Source organism: Balaenoptera borealis (genome assembly GCF_965194805.1).
Source record: "Balaenoptera borealis genome assembly, chromosome: 2".
NCBI lineage: Eukaryota > Metazoa > Chordata > Mammalia > Artiodactyla > Balaenopteridae > Balaenoptera > Balaenoptera borealis.
The window spans coordinates 27,243,119-27,258,551 of record NC_138867.1 but is presented as its reverse complement, the minus strand read 5'-3'; the positions used below and the strand labels follow the sequence as shown (position 1 = coordinate 27,258,551).

Genomic DNA, 15,433 nt, shown 5'->3' with positions numbered 1-15,433 from the left:
GGTCTGTTAACTGCAGAAGAAGCGGACGTTGAATATGAGAAACTAATAGTCTCAATATATATATACATATATATGTGTTTGTGTGTATGTATATGTGCTTATATGTTTATATATAATTTTATTTAGCTCTGGTGAACAATAATCAAATATTTGTTCTGATTTTAAATGTTACTCTTAACTATGTATTAATTGAATAACTATTTTAAATGTTATATTTAATATAATTTTATAACAATGATGAAAAATAGTTTAAAAGTACGGCATTCTATTTACCTCTATTTGAAGTCTCTATATTTAGAAAGAAAATTCTTTTTCAAGCTCTACCAACCAGGTAACTCAAATTGCAGGAGAAATATCCAAAAACAAAAGGAATAACAATGCGCTCCTGTTGTAAATTTTCAAATCCAAACGTACAAAATGTTAGAGAGTATTAAAATACTCTATCTTGTTGAGCTAGGAGGGAATGGACAAAACATCCTTACTTGATAATAAAATATAGATTGTAAGATATAAAAGGGATATTATAAAAGAGGAAAAGTTATCAAAAATAGTTTTGAGAATATATATTCCTTTACTTAACAAAACTTTATTGCTCTTCAATAAGTGTAAGATTAGCCACTGTTTAGGAGTGTACTATAAGGAAAAGTTGAAAAGGTCAACTGTCTTTAGAAAACATGGCAAGGAGAAAAAGGAAAGGAAAGGACATCAGCAATAACCTTATTAATTGCAATACAAAACAATAAAATATTATGCACCTTTTGTCAATGATTATAGTATTTATTATTAGTCCAGAAATCTTCTTATTGTCATTGTATTATGAATTTTTATCAGCTAAAAAGTGAAATTCCAAAATAAGGAATGTAAAATAGGAAAGTGTTCCAAGGAAAGAGATGAGTTAAATAAAGTATAGAACAATAAAAAAACTATTGAAGAAGGAATGATTTAATAAACCTTCAAATATATGAAGAGCTTTGTGAAAGTATGGTAATCAATATTTTTCTTATATTGAAGACAGAACAAGAGAAACCAGGCTTAATATTAAGCATGATGGATCTGAGTTAGCAAGTAGTAAAATATTTTCTGACAGTGAGAAAGTTGTAGTGAATCTCTTTCAAAAGTCTTTTAAACAAAAACGGATTCTTACTTTTTAAAAATTCTTTATGCATTGCCTGATGATTGAAAAACTAGGTGATATTATCCATTTTTACACTTATGATATCATTATATAAAATATGGATTGTGTCAAACATCCTCACTAAAACCCCTCCCCAAAAGTTAAAATAATCTTTTCATAGAAGAAAGTTTATATTAAAATGACTTGAAATGATATGAGAATTCTATTTGGTATGATCCATCTTAAGTATATCATTTAAAAATTTGGACCATAAACAGAACTTGGAAGAGACAGAAGCTGAACATGAAAACTAAAAGACAACAGTCTGTAATATGTTTTGCAAAAGTTGTTGAATATTTTAAAGTTCATCCTCTTTAAAGATGAATGTCAATTAAAAAATAACATTTACATATGCATAGATTACAACAGTAAAGCATTTGTGACATAAAATAACAACCTGTATCTTTTCAGGTGTGTTCAAGATTCATAGCTTCTTCGAATTAACAGAGACACTCATGAGCTATTCTCACTTAGGAAGAAAACAAAACTTACTTTTCCAAAAATCTTCCATGTGTAACCACCCATCAGGAAGGAGATTCTTTACAAGACTCTAGGATGTCTACTTCCACACAGGCTACCAACCTTGATTTAACTCTCTAAAAACAGAATATCCCTGAGCAGCCTTCTGTAGCCATAAGTTTCAATAGTAAAAATGACAGGATAAAGTTTACTATTACTCATCTAACTTGGATTTTAAAATGGTTCTTTTTTTTTTTTTAAACTTTCATTTAATGGAAAGAGTCTTTGGTCTGAGGTCATTGAGGGCAGCATAGGCTGGATGTGTATAAAGGACAAGAAAAGATTTCTTTTTAAGGCTAGTAGTTTAAATTAATTTAGTTTAAACTGATAACGAATTACATAAATTTTCTAAAGTTAAGTTCGAAGACTGTAAATTGGATCTATGAAGTATCTGTACATACCATAATTACATGAAGCATATTTTTCAGACTGCCTGCAAAAAATCATTTTGTTTGTTTTCCTCAGAAAAGGCTAAGACTTTTTTCTTTTGGTTAGGAAATTCTCATAAGCTTCTGGGTCTGACTTAAAGAGCTTTCATGAGATTTAGGCTTTGGACATGATCGAAGATGCAAGAGACTGGATTTTAGCTGTCCTTCATAATTACTTCTGAAAAGCAACTACTAATTCTATCAGCTTTCTGAAAAGGGTATAAGTCTTGATGCTCCCAGATATTCTGTGTGCTGAAACAACTAGAGAAAGAAAAGCAAAGAATCTACTTTTCATCTATTTAGGTTGCTTAGCTGTACTCATGCATTTTCTCCAGTTTGTATCTGTAAACATAAGCATAAGGAACAAAGTTCATTTAATTTTAAACCCTTACCACAATGCTGTAGTCTTCAGGATTCAATTAGCTCTTGGATCTGAAAGGATTTATGAAAGAAGTCCTGTTAAAAACTACTAGAAAGGGAAGCAAGTGCAAAATAATGTCAATGTTGAAAGCAAGCATGAGAGAGAAAATAAGGAAATAGAACACTAGTAAGGTTCATGGAAACCTGTCAAGGCTCACTTAAGTTTACTTAAGAATGAGAAAATGTCTTCATTTAACTAACAGAAATATTGAAATAGTACGCCTCATTCTCTATAGTTGACATGTAGGAAATGTCTAATTTTCATTTATTCTCTGAAATGTTTCTGAAACTAGTAGCTCGAGAAAACTGTAGTCAAATCAGACAAATCATTTTTACATTCATTAGACAATGTATTCAACCCAATTCATTTTTTAATCACTAGCTGTGTTATAGGAAATGGTGTAAAGTAGTGAATAAAACAAAAATCCTACTTTCCTAGATTTTTGAATAAAGATAATTTTGAGATGGAGAATTTAGGAAAATGATGGAGACAACAAAATGGAAAATGATCTAGCAAGAAAAACTCATTCAAAATCTATCATGGGTTGGACCTGTTTACGCCTATGTGAAGGGAATTACGCCTAAACTCTCTATAGTAGTGCTTTGTAAAACTTTCACATTCTGACATGCTTAAAAAATGATAATATTCATATGGTAAACTGGAAGAGATCTGCATAATTCTATATTGAACTTGATAAAAAAATACATTTGGCCCATGAACAACCCAGGTATTAGGGGCACTGACCCCTGTGCAGTGGAAATCCACATATAACTTTACAATTGATCTTCGAATCTGTGGTTCTGTAAGTGTGGATTCAACCAACTGAAGATCATGTAGTACTGTAGTACATATTTATTGAAAAAAATCCACGTATAAGTGGACCTGTGCAGTTCATACCAGTGTTGTTCAAGGATCAACTGTACATATATACATACTTTCCTTATGTTACATAGTTATAAAATAAATGATCAAATTCTGTAAAATATGTTAAAAATTGAAATATTGCATTTGCAAAAAAATTCCAAATACTTTTTTTTTCAGTAAGAATATTGAACTTCCACTTGTGAACATTACTTTTGTTATATCAGGTTATCAGGATTATTTTGTTTGTTTTGGGGTTTTTTTTCCCCTCAATGTTAAAATACAATTCTATGAAATTGTGGGTTGGTGAACACATTGAAGTTCCTGGAGGGTGACATTTCCAAATAGGGCTTGGGAGTGCTGTGTCTTTCAACTCCCATGCCTCACCCCATATGTCTCGTCTATTTGGTGTTCCTGAGTTGTATCCTTTATAATAAACATGCAAACATGCTACTTACCTTGATTAGTAATGATACAGTCCTTTGGCAAATCCTATTAATACAACCTCCGTCTACTCGCGGGAGAAATATTTTGGAAGGGTTATTCGAACTGCTTCCACCCCTGGGTTATAGCCAAAATCCAAAGCAGTTTACTGGCATACAAATCTATAAAACAATTATGGAATTTAAGCATACCTGCAGTGCTTTCAGTATAAACAAGTAAATACGAGTTTTGGAATGATAAAAAATACTACTATTAATCACTTTTTTATGATTATCTTTCCTTTCTTATAGTCACCAACCATGACAAGATTTTTTTACATAAGCAAGCAGTAACAAGAGACTGCAGACTTTTTCTCTGACAGAAACTCCTTTCTAAGCATTGACAAAAATTCAGATAGAATTATCTTTTTATATTCTAAGATTGTGACTATTATGTAAATCAATAAATTCTATTGTTATTGGTTAACAAGTGTATTATTGAGCTTTCTTAGTTGAAATTTCCTGCTCATGTGAATGTTGAATACATTTGAGTTTTGCATGCCAAATATTTTTAAATGTTGATAAAGATTTTCCTCGAGTATACACCAGTGTTGCTCTACTAGTCATAACAATTCTTCACTAACATACAAATCATAATATTGTCTAACTATTATGCATGAATCAATGTTTAATAAGCTTTTTTATCAGAGTATAAGGTACATATTGAAAATCATCTTATAAGCAAATCAAAAGTGTACACAGCTCGATGAATTATCACAAACTAAATCTGCCTGAGAGATCACAATCTAGCTCAAAAAAGAACATTTCCAACAACCCAGGTGTCCCCCTCATGCTCTTTTTTTTTTTTTTTTTTAATTCTATTGTGTTTGAGCTGTTTTATTATTTTGAGTTTGTTTGTTTTTGCAGCTAGTGTTAACCTAACTAATACAGCAATTGAGAGGGGAATTCTCTGGAGAATTTGAATTTTTTTTTTTTTTTTTTTTTTTTATGGCTGTGTTGGGTCTTCGTTTCTGTGCGAGGGCTTTCTCTAGTTGTGGCAAGCGGGGGCCACTCTTCATCGCAGTGCGCGGGCCTCTCACTATCGCGGCCTCTGTTATTGCGGAGCACAGGCTCCAGACGCGCAGGCTCAGTAATTGTGGCTCACGGGCCCAGTCGCTCCGCGGCATGTGGGATCTTCCCAGACCAGGGCTCGAACCCGTGTCCCCTGCATTGGCAGGCAGATTCTCAACCACTGCACCACCAGGGAAGCCCCCCTTCATGCTCTTTTTAATTGCTCCCCCCTCTCCAATACAAATGATCAACAACACTGACTTTTAACGTCATGTTTTGTTTTGGCTCTTTTGGAATTTTATATTAATGGAATCATATGGTGCATATTCTTTGTATATGTTTCTTTTCTTTTGCCCAACAAGGCATTTGAGAGATTGATCCACATTGTTTTATGTGGTAATACTTTGATCATTTTCTGTTGCAGAGTATTCCACTGTGTAAATACACTACAATTAATTTATCCATTTTGCTGTTAACAAATGTGTGGGTGTTTCCAGTTTTTGTCTCTTGTGAATGTTGCTATAAACATTGTGGTACATGTCTTTTGTTTCACATAGTATGAATTTCTGCATATCTATGTGAACTTTTTGGTCTTAGGGTATGTCAGTTTTCCAAAATTGTTGTACAAATTTTCACTTCTACAAGCACTGTTTGTGAATTCCTGTTGCTGTACATCTTTGCTGATATTTGGTATTTTCAGAATTTAACCACTGTAGTATGTGCATGGTATTATCTATACACCGCTTAATAAGATTGTCTATGGTTTAGTTTTACATATAGATAGCTTCTCAGAGAATAAAACAACATATTACTTGAACATCACATTCTTGTTGCTGAAATAGTCTAAGGCAGTGTTTCTGTGATATCTTACATGCTTCAAAGTATTCACTTACCATGCTGAATATTTTAGGATTTTATTTTAAATTTGTTTATTTTGATAGGTCTTTGTAAGAAAATAATCTTTTTTGTATCATTTTTTCCAAGGATTTTAACTAGTGCTATTAAATACGTGCAGTTCCTAACATCAGTAGATTAATCCAGTACGATAGAAACATCCATGGCCAAATAAAGAATAATGATAAATACACTATTACTGAAGTATTAATCTCACAGACTGAAATGCTCCAATGGGAAGGTCAGAGAGAGACATCCTATACCTATATGGTATTGCTGCTACTGAGCTGTTTTCTGCTTGTGGATATTATCCATAAAATCTTACAAGCATAATAAAAATGTGAAAAATAGGAGTACATGAAATCAAAAGCAAAGCTAAAGATTTTAAATTAACATAAAAATAACTTCACTGATAATTATGAGAGAAAATTGACTGAAGTAATAAAACTACCTGGGAGGATTAAATGTGTTATTCAGGGGAGACGTTCATTGTTATAAATGTTTACAGAGATTTCTTTGATGGTGGATGCTAAAAATAAAGCTTTAAAGGCCAAAATAATAATTTTTAAATACAGGAATTTTCAATGTTCAACTACAATTACAGACATAAATTTTTGATTGAGTGTGAAAAATAATCTAAATTTCAACAAATTTGCAATGCACTGTGGAATGCACAGTGCTTGGGAAGCAATGCTTCTCTTATTCAATAGAGAGAATGTGTGAGAGAGAGACAGAGAGACAGAGAGACAGAGAGAGAAAGAAAGAAGAAAGAGAAAGAAAGAAAGAAAGAAAAAGGAAGGAAAGGAGGAGGGAGGGAGGAAGGGAGGAAGGAAGGAAGGGGGAGGGAGGGAGTGGGAGGGAGGGAAGGAAGAAGGAAGGGAGAAGGGAAGAAAGGAAAAGGAAAAACAGATCAATTAATATGTTTTAATGTTGTAGAATCTTAACTGTAAGTTAAGTAAAGGGAGATTAGGATATAAAACCATCACCAAAATTTAAAAATCAGAGAGCTTTAAAACTCCACTCTGACAATGAACTTTTTTTTTTAACATCTTTATTGCGGTATAATTGCTCTACAATGGTGTGTTAGTTTCTGCTTTATAACAAAGTGAATCAGCCATACATCAGGATACATATATCCCCGTATCTCGTCCCTCTTTCATCTCCCTCCCACCCTCCCTATCCCATCCCTCTGGGTGGTCAAAAAGCACTGAGCTGATCTCCCTCTGCTGAGTCTGCTTACCACTAGCTATAGATTTTACATTTGGTAGTCTATATGTGTCCATTCACCTCTCACTTCATCCCAGCTTACCCTTCCCCCCTCCCTGTGTCCTCAAGTCCATTCTCTATGTCTGCGTCTTTATTCCTGTCCTGCCCCTAGGTACATTAGAACCATTTCTGTTTTTTTTTTTTTTAGATTCCATATATATGTGTTAGCATACAGTTTTTCTTTTTCTCTTTCTGACTTACTTCACTCTGTATGACAGACTCTAAGTCCATCCACATCACTACAGACAACTCAATTTCATTTCTTTTTATGGCTCAATAATATTCCACTGTATATATGTGCCACATCTTCTTTATCCATTCATTTGTCGATGGACAGTTAGGTTGCTTCCATGTCCTGGCTATTGTAAATAGAGGTGCAATGAACATTGTGGTACATGACTCTTTTTGAATTATGGTTTTCTCAGGGTATATGCCCAGTAGTGGGATTGCTGGGTCATATGGTAGTTCTATTTTTAGCTTTTTAATGAACCTCCATATTGTTCTCCATAGTGGCTGTATCAATTTACATTCCCACCAACAGTGCAAGAGGGTTCCCTTTTCTCCACACTCTCTCCAGCATTTATTTATTTATTTTTTTAAAATAATGCTTCTCACTTCTATAAGCACATCTTCATGTAGTTTTTTTTTTTTCAACATTTATTTTATTTTTTAATTTTTGGCTGTGTTGGGTCTTCGTTTCTGTGCGAGGGCTTTCTCTAGTTGCGGCAAGTGGGGGCCACTCTTCATCGTGGTGTGCAGGCCACTCACTATCGCGGCCTCTCTTGTTCCGGAGCACAGGCTCCAGATGCGCAGGCTCAGTAGTTGTGGCTCACGGGCCTAGTAGCTCCGTGGCATGTGGGATCTTCCCAGACCAGGGCTCGAACCCGTGTCCCCTGCATTGGCAGGCAGATTCTCAACCACTGTGCCACCAGGGAAGCCTCTCCAGCATTTATTGTTTGTAGATTTTTTGATGATGGCCATTCTGACCAGTGTGAGATGATATCTCATTGTAGTTTTGATTTGCATTTCTCTAATGATTAATGATGTTGAGCATTCTTTCATGTGTTTGTTGGAAATCTGTATATGTTCTTTGGAGAAATGTCTGTTTAGGTCTTCTGCCCATTTTTGGATTGGGTTGTTTGTTTTTTGGATATTGAGCTGCATGAGCTGCTTGTAAATTTTGGAGATTAATCGTTTGTCCGTTGCTTCATTTGCAAATATTTTCTCCCATTCTGAGGGTTGTCTTTGCATCTTGTTTCTGGTTTCCTTTGCTGTGCAAAAGCTTTGAAGTTTCATTAGGTCCCATTTGTTTATTAGGTCTCATTTGTTTACTTTTTTATTTTCATTTCTCTAGGAAGTGGGTCAGAAAGGATCTTGCTGTTATTTATGTCATAGAGTGTTCTGCCTATGTTTTCCTCTAAGAGTTTGATAGTGTCTGGCCTTACATTTAGGTCTTTAATCCATTTTGAGTTTATTTTTTGTGTATGGTGTTAGGGAGTGTTGTAATTTCATTCTTTTACATGTAGCTGTCCAGTTTTCCCAGCACCACTTATTGAAGAGGCTGTCTTTTCTCCATTGTATATTCTTGCCTCCTTTATCAGAATTAGGTGACCATAGGTGCATGGGTTTATCTCTGGGCTTTCTAACCTGTTTCATTGATCTATATTTCTGTTTTTGTGCCAGTACCTTGCTGTCTTGATTACTGTAGCTTTGTAATATAGTCTGAAGTCAGGGAGCCTGATTCCTCCAGCACCGTTTTTCTTTCTCAAGATTGCTCTGGCTATTCGGGGTGTTTTTTGTTTCCATACAAATTGTGAAATTTTTTGGTTCTAGTTCTGTGAAAAATGCCATTGGTAGTTTGATAGGGATTGCATTGAATCTGTAGATTGCTTTGGGTAGTAGAGTCATTTTCACAATGTTGTTTCTTCCAATCCAAGAACATGGTATATCTCTCCATCTGTTTGTATCATCTTTAATTTCTTTCATCAGTGTCTTATAGTTTTCTGCATACAAGTCTTTTGTCTCCTTAGGTAGGTTTATTCCTAGGTATTGTATTCTTTTTGTTGCAATGGTAAATGGGAATGTTTCCTTCATTTCACTTTCAGATTTTTAATCATGAGTGTATAGGAATGAAAGAGATTTCTGTGCATTATTTTGTATCCTTCTACTTTACCAAATTAATTGATTAGCTCTAGGAGTTTTCTGGTAGCATCTTTAGGATTCTCTATGTATAGTATCATGTCATCTGCAAACAGTGACAGCTTTACTACTTCTTTTCCGATTTGGATATCTTTTATTTCTTCTTCTTCTCTGATTTCTGTGGCTAATACTTCCTAAACTATGTTGAATAATAGTGGTGAGAGTGGGCAACCTTGTCTTGTTCCTGATCTTAGTGGAAATGGTTTCAGTTTTTCACCATTGAGGACAATGTTGGCTGTGGTTTGTCATATATAGCCTTTATTATGTTGAGGTAAGTTCCCTCTATACCTACTTTCTGGAGGGTTTTATCATAAATGGGTGTTGAATTTTGTTGAAAGTTTTTCTGCATCTATTGAGATGGTCATATGGTTTTTCCCCTTCAGTTTGTTAATATGGGGTATCACATTGATTGATTTGCGTATATTGAAGAATCCTTGCATTCCTGGGATGAACCCCACTTGATCATGGAATACGATACTTTTAATGTGCTGTTGGATTCTGTTTGCTAGTATTTTGTTGAGGATTTTTGTATCTATGTTCATCAGTGATATTGGCCTGTAGTTTTCTGTCTTTGTGACATCTTTGTCGGGTTTTGGTATTAGGATGATGGTGGCCTTGTAGAATGAGTTTGACAGTGTTCCTCCCTCTGCTGTATTTTGGAATAGTTTGAGAAGGATAGGTGTCAGCTCTTCTCTAAATGTTTGATAAAATTTGCCTGTGAAGCCATCTGGTCCTGGGCTTTTGTTTGTTGGAAGGTTTTTAATCATATTCTCAATTTCAGTGCTTGTGATTGGTCTGTTTATATTTGCTATTTCTTCCTGGTTCAGTCTTGGAAGGTTGTGCTTTTCTAAGAATTTGTCCATTTCTTCCAGGTTGTCCATTTTATTGGCATATAGTTGCTTGTAGTAATATCTCATGATCTTTCTATTTCTGCAGTGTTAGTTGTTACTTCTTCTTTTTCGTGTCTAATTCTATTGATTTGAGTCTTCTCCCTTTTTATCTTGATGAGTCTGGCTAATGGTTTATCAATTTTGTTTATCTTCTCAAAGAACCAGCTTTTAGTTTTATTGATCTTTGCTATTGTTTTCTTCATTTCTTTTTCATTTATTTCTGAACTGACCTTTATGATTTCTTTCCTCTTGGTAACTTTGGGATTTTTTTTGTTCTTCTCTAATTGAATTAGGTGTAAGGTTAGGTTGTTTATTTGAGGGGTTTCTTGTTTTTGAGGTAGGATTTTATTGCTATAAACTTCCCTCTTAGAACTGCTTTTGCTGAATCCCATAGGTTTTGGGTAGTCGTGTTTTCACTGTCATTGTTTCTAGGTACTTTCTGATTTCCTCTTTGATTTCTTCAGTGATTTCTTGGTTATTTAGTAGTGTACACTGTTTAGCCTCCATGTGTTTGTATTTTTTTACAGATTTTTTCCTGGAATTGATATCTAGTCTCATAGTGTTGTGGTCATAAAGGATGCTTGATACGATTTCAATTTTCTTAAGTTTAGCAAGGCTTGATTTGTGACCCAAGATATGATCTCTATGGGAGAATGTTCCATGAGCACTTGAGAAGAAAGTGTATTCTGTTGTTTTTGGATGGAATGTCCTATAAATATCAATTAAGTCCATCTTGTTTAATGTATCATTTAAAGCTTGTGTTTCCTCGACCATGAACTTTTAATTCTTCCAGTTAATAAACTATGAATCCATTTCTTTATAGCACTTTTTACATATAACCTAGACAGTATACTTTCTGCAGTAAGCCCACCACATACTCATAGAAGTTAAATTTCAGTTATAAACTATAAGCTTTATGTAGCATATCTTTTATTAAAAATTCATTTTACAGTTAGTACCCTTTGCTTTTTCTATTTTTTTGTGTATTCTACACAAGTCTTTTCAATCTACCCATGAATATGAATTTTGTGTACTGTTTATACATTGCCATAGACTTTTAGGGAAGATCAAATATAATTTGAGTAGTAGGTTAGTACAGATCGTAAGACAGGTGATAGGGGACAATGACAGAAATCCCTGCAGCTTTCAGTCTGCATTTCAGTCAATCATTCAGAAATTTTTATTTATGTATCCTGACCTGATTTAAGACCCTTCATATCCTGACCCTTTTCAGTTTCAAATGACTTTTTACTAATTCAACGTTTTCAAATTTTAAGCCCGGCTGGCCAATTCCTTTTTCAGGGAACCTGTTTAAATGCACACTGGCATCTACACCTTTAATATTAATTTCTCCTCCCTCTTGTCCCTTCCATGTTTCATTAACCAAACCTAATAAAGTAGTCCAGACACATGGCATTCTTGTCATTTGGACAGCTATACCAGTTACTACCTGTGCCACAACTTTGGCCTATACCATATGAATTACATATTTTGATAACTATTTGTCAGTTAAGCTTAATCTGACCAATTGATTGTACCTCCCTGAGAGTGTGGCTTTTATAACATTTATTCTTAGAAACCAGCAAGAAAGTGTGATGTTTTAAATGACAGTGATGTTTAAGGACAGCAATGGTATAGTATCTTTTTTCACTGTTTCACTGAAAAGTAATCCTTGTAAATGTAGCCCAAAATTGACAAGATATTTCTTTTTAAGCAATAAATGCTTGTGCCATTACAGATTTGTCAATTCCTGTCCCAAATTTTTCTTGGTTTCTCATCTTGGCACTTTAAAACAATGTTAAGATGGGATGACATCAGTATGGCCCTAGAGGTTGTTCAGAGAAAGCTAGTAGCTCAGAGTGTGGAAGAAAACCTACTTCTGTCTGAGTAGTCTCTGGATAATTGGACAAACTTTTCCCCAATAAATATGACATCAGAAAAATAGTGTTTATAATTAGATAGCTGCTTTGTACCACATACACGCATTCAAAATTTATTCAACAAACGTTTGTTGATTGCTCATTAGGTTCTCTTTTAGGTAGTGGAGGCTTAACCATGAGAAAAGCAGAGAAAGTTTACTCTGTCGTGGCCACCAGAGTGACTTGATCCAAGTAGTGAGTAGAAAGTGGAAAGAAATGAGATCAGAAAATCTCTTTTGGTCAAATCAGGAGGGCTTTGTTGGAATGGCAGACAAGTTTCTATTCAGTGTGTGGTGGAAAGCCATAGGGAGGTTTTGTGTAGAGATTTTAAATGACCTGATATAGTTCAGAAAAACTTTATGTGTGATTCTCAGGGTTGAGTTCTATTATTTATTTACATTTAAAATTATACCTAAATATATACAAATTACACATTATAAAAGTATATATGTTAATTATATAAAAGTATTCACATATGTATTTATATATCAGAATTTTAACGGTGGTTGCATTTAGTGATGGATAGAGAGTTTTAGCAGTCTCCATGGCTACTCCATATGGATCTTGGGGCGGCAACCACAATCCCACTACACAATAGTTAATTTGTCTCTATGCCTTCAGGTTGTCTCCATTCTATACCTGCCAATATGATTTTTCTAAAATAAAACTTTGTTGAGTTTACTCACCCACTGTTTAAAATCCATCAATAGTTCTCTATTGCTGTCATGTGAAAACTGGGACATTTTAGGAAAACTTAAAAGCTATCAGCACTGTAGCACCTTTATTGTTCTCTTGACAATATCCAAATCAATACAGTCTCCTTGCCATCACTAATATCTAAGTTCTTTCTAGCCTAGGCACTCATCCCTTTGGAGAAATTTCTTTTCTATACCCCTGGACAAAACACAGGTATCAACTCCTCTGAGAAGATCTCCCTATTTCTTCTAAGGGTGCCCTTTCAAGGTGAGCCTATGGCTTCCATGCTGACCTCTATAATAGAGAAGTAAGGTATCCTTCTATATTGTATCATAATTGTCTCTTTACCTGTTTTTCTTCCCACTAGGTTGTAACTTTTGTGCGATTAGAGACTATGTCTTTCTATCTCTGGTAATTTGTAAACTTCTGGCATAATGCTTGTTAACTGAATGTCTTGTTTCCATTTAATCAATAACATGATTTTGTGGGGCTCTATTTATGAGGTACTTTTCAGTAGGGTCACAGAAGGCAGTAATTCTAGGCCAGGCAAAAACTAACCTAATTAAAAGTGATTTGGAGAGAGAGGATTTTTAAAACAATGATAAAGATATATTTGATATTATAAAGAATTATGAACACACATATATTTCTTAATGGATCCAGTTTTTACCCCTTTTATTACAATTCAACCTGCTGGCTTCATTTTCCTTCTAAAGTAGAAAGTTCTCTCCACTGATGGAAATTTTTAAGGACTCCGTTTAATCTACTGCCTAATGTGCAGATTTCTTATGGTTGCGTCCAGTCTTCCACATTAGGTTCCTTATCTGTGATAGTAGAGAAAAAGAAATTACTTTGTAGAACTCGCCATCTGAATTTCTGCTTCCGAAGTGAGAAACAAAATAATTCGCTTGGGCATATACTCCTTGTTAAGAAAAATACCAAAGTGGGCTTTTTTGCTCTGTGATGGTAAATCTTCAAGGCATTGTTTAGAAGACAGAAGTGAGATAAAATGAAGTAAATTGGTTTGCATAACCTTAAGAAGATATTTTCACTTATTCAGGCAAGTAGGAAGGATGAGGAGATCTTGGAGGTAGCAAGAGTAGGAGAATCCCAGCAAAATAACAAGAAGCTAGTTATTTTTCATGTAACAGGGTGTAAGAGAGACCAGTGCATTCCTTCTATTAGAAATAGAACCACCTAAATTTTAGCTAGGCACCTGGCTGCCATAGTAATAGCTACATTTCCCAGCCTTTCTTGCAGCTAGATGTCACCAGGACACTAATGGGAGAACAATGAGTTTTGACAAGAAGTATTCAGCTTATGGTTTGTCTGTGTAAAAAAGACACCCGCTTGCCCTGGGCTTTCTCCTTCCCCCTCCTACGGATTGGAAAATGATGGGCACTAAAATCCACCCTTTGAACATAATAGCACTACAACACTAGTCCCGTTCTACTCATCTCTGTACTAGTATGTGGGATTGAAATAAAGTTCTGTTTTACTTGAGCCACTGAATTCCTGGTTCATTTTGTTTCAGTAAGCATTCACTATTACTAGCAAGGATTACTAATATCTAATTTTAAGACCTTTCTTATGCTTTTCCACAATATATTCATCCTGTTACTGCAGTGCTTCAATAAAGGCTTCCTACATTTTCATTCTTAGGTAAGTGATTGGCATGTGCCCCCCAAAAAGGGCAATTTGGAAAAGAATAGAACTTGCAGAAATTAAGAAGTAAGTAGAAGCAGAAAACTAGAGTCAGAAGTGAGCATGAGAAACATAAGTTCTCTTTGAATCCCTAGAGAAATGCAGAGGAAAAAACAAGTTTTCTTTTACATTTGCACTAGCAGTTTTATTTAAATCCTAAAGACAAACTATTCTAACACGCTGGAGGACCTGAGCTTCTCACACAAGTGGCTCTTGGGTTACATTACTTTTCCCACCTCATCTCTTACTAGCTCTCATTAACCGACCCTTTGTTCTATTGAAAATATGTACAGTTCCCTGGCTTCAGAACAGATCATGTTCTTAAATAGACTATTTTATTCAAGCTTTCCCCTTTTATCATCACTTGTTTCTCTCTGCCTTTTATTACAGTTCCTCTATTTTAGCAATTTGTTATTTAGAAAGTTTGACGAGAAGTCTTGTTTATGGATACCAAAATTATCCAGGATATTTCAAAGAAACTTAACAGTATCCTTTATCTCTTCTCTTATAGTATCTCTTATTTAGTCTTTGACTTCAGTCATGTAAAACTGAGGTGATGTTGCAAGTTCATAAATATCCAGAGATAACAGTTCTATAAAATTTACCATACATAAATTTAATAATCTTACATTTAAATGGTATTAGAAAATGAATGATTCAGATAATGGGTGATGTACCTTGACTCTATAGTCCAGAGAAGTTAATTACCTGTTATCAACTATTTATTAGCATGTTATGAGTAAAATTAACTAAAACTATAGTTCGCTACTTTCCATTATGTAATTCAATTCTCTTCCCTTATAATTTGTCCCTGAACCTACTTATAATTCACTTTACTTATGTTTTGATTTTTCTCTTTTTTCAACAATATATGTAAACAAAAATTTAGTATAATTGTCCTCTTTGAATTTGCCTTCATCTCACAAAAATGTGATCAGTGAAATGATTCATTTATTTATTGACAATTTC

The 15,433-nt window shown here is 34.3% G+C and overlaps 1 long non-coding RNA gene across 1 annotated transcript; it reads left to right on the top strand.

Annotated features, from left to right (window-relative positions):
• Positions 1-4,126: 4,126 nt before the first annotated feature.
• Positions 4,127-13,337, top strand: LOC309624462. The gene is made up of 2 exons (XR_014241946.1): positions 4,127-4,666; positions 5,095-13,337. It is a non-coding gene; the product is annotated as an uncharacterized lncRNA (long non-coding RNA).
• Positions 13,338-15,433: the final 2,096 nt, after the last annotated feature.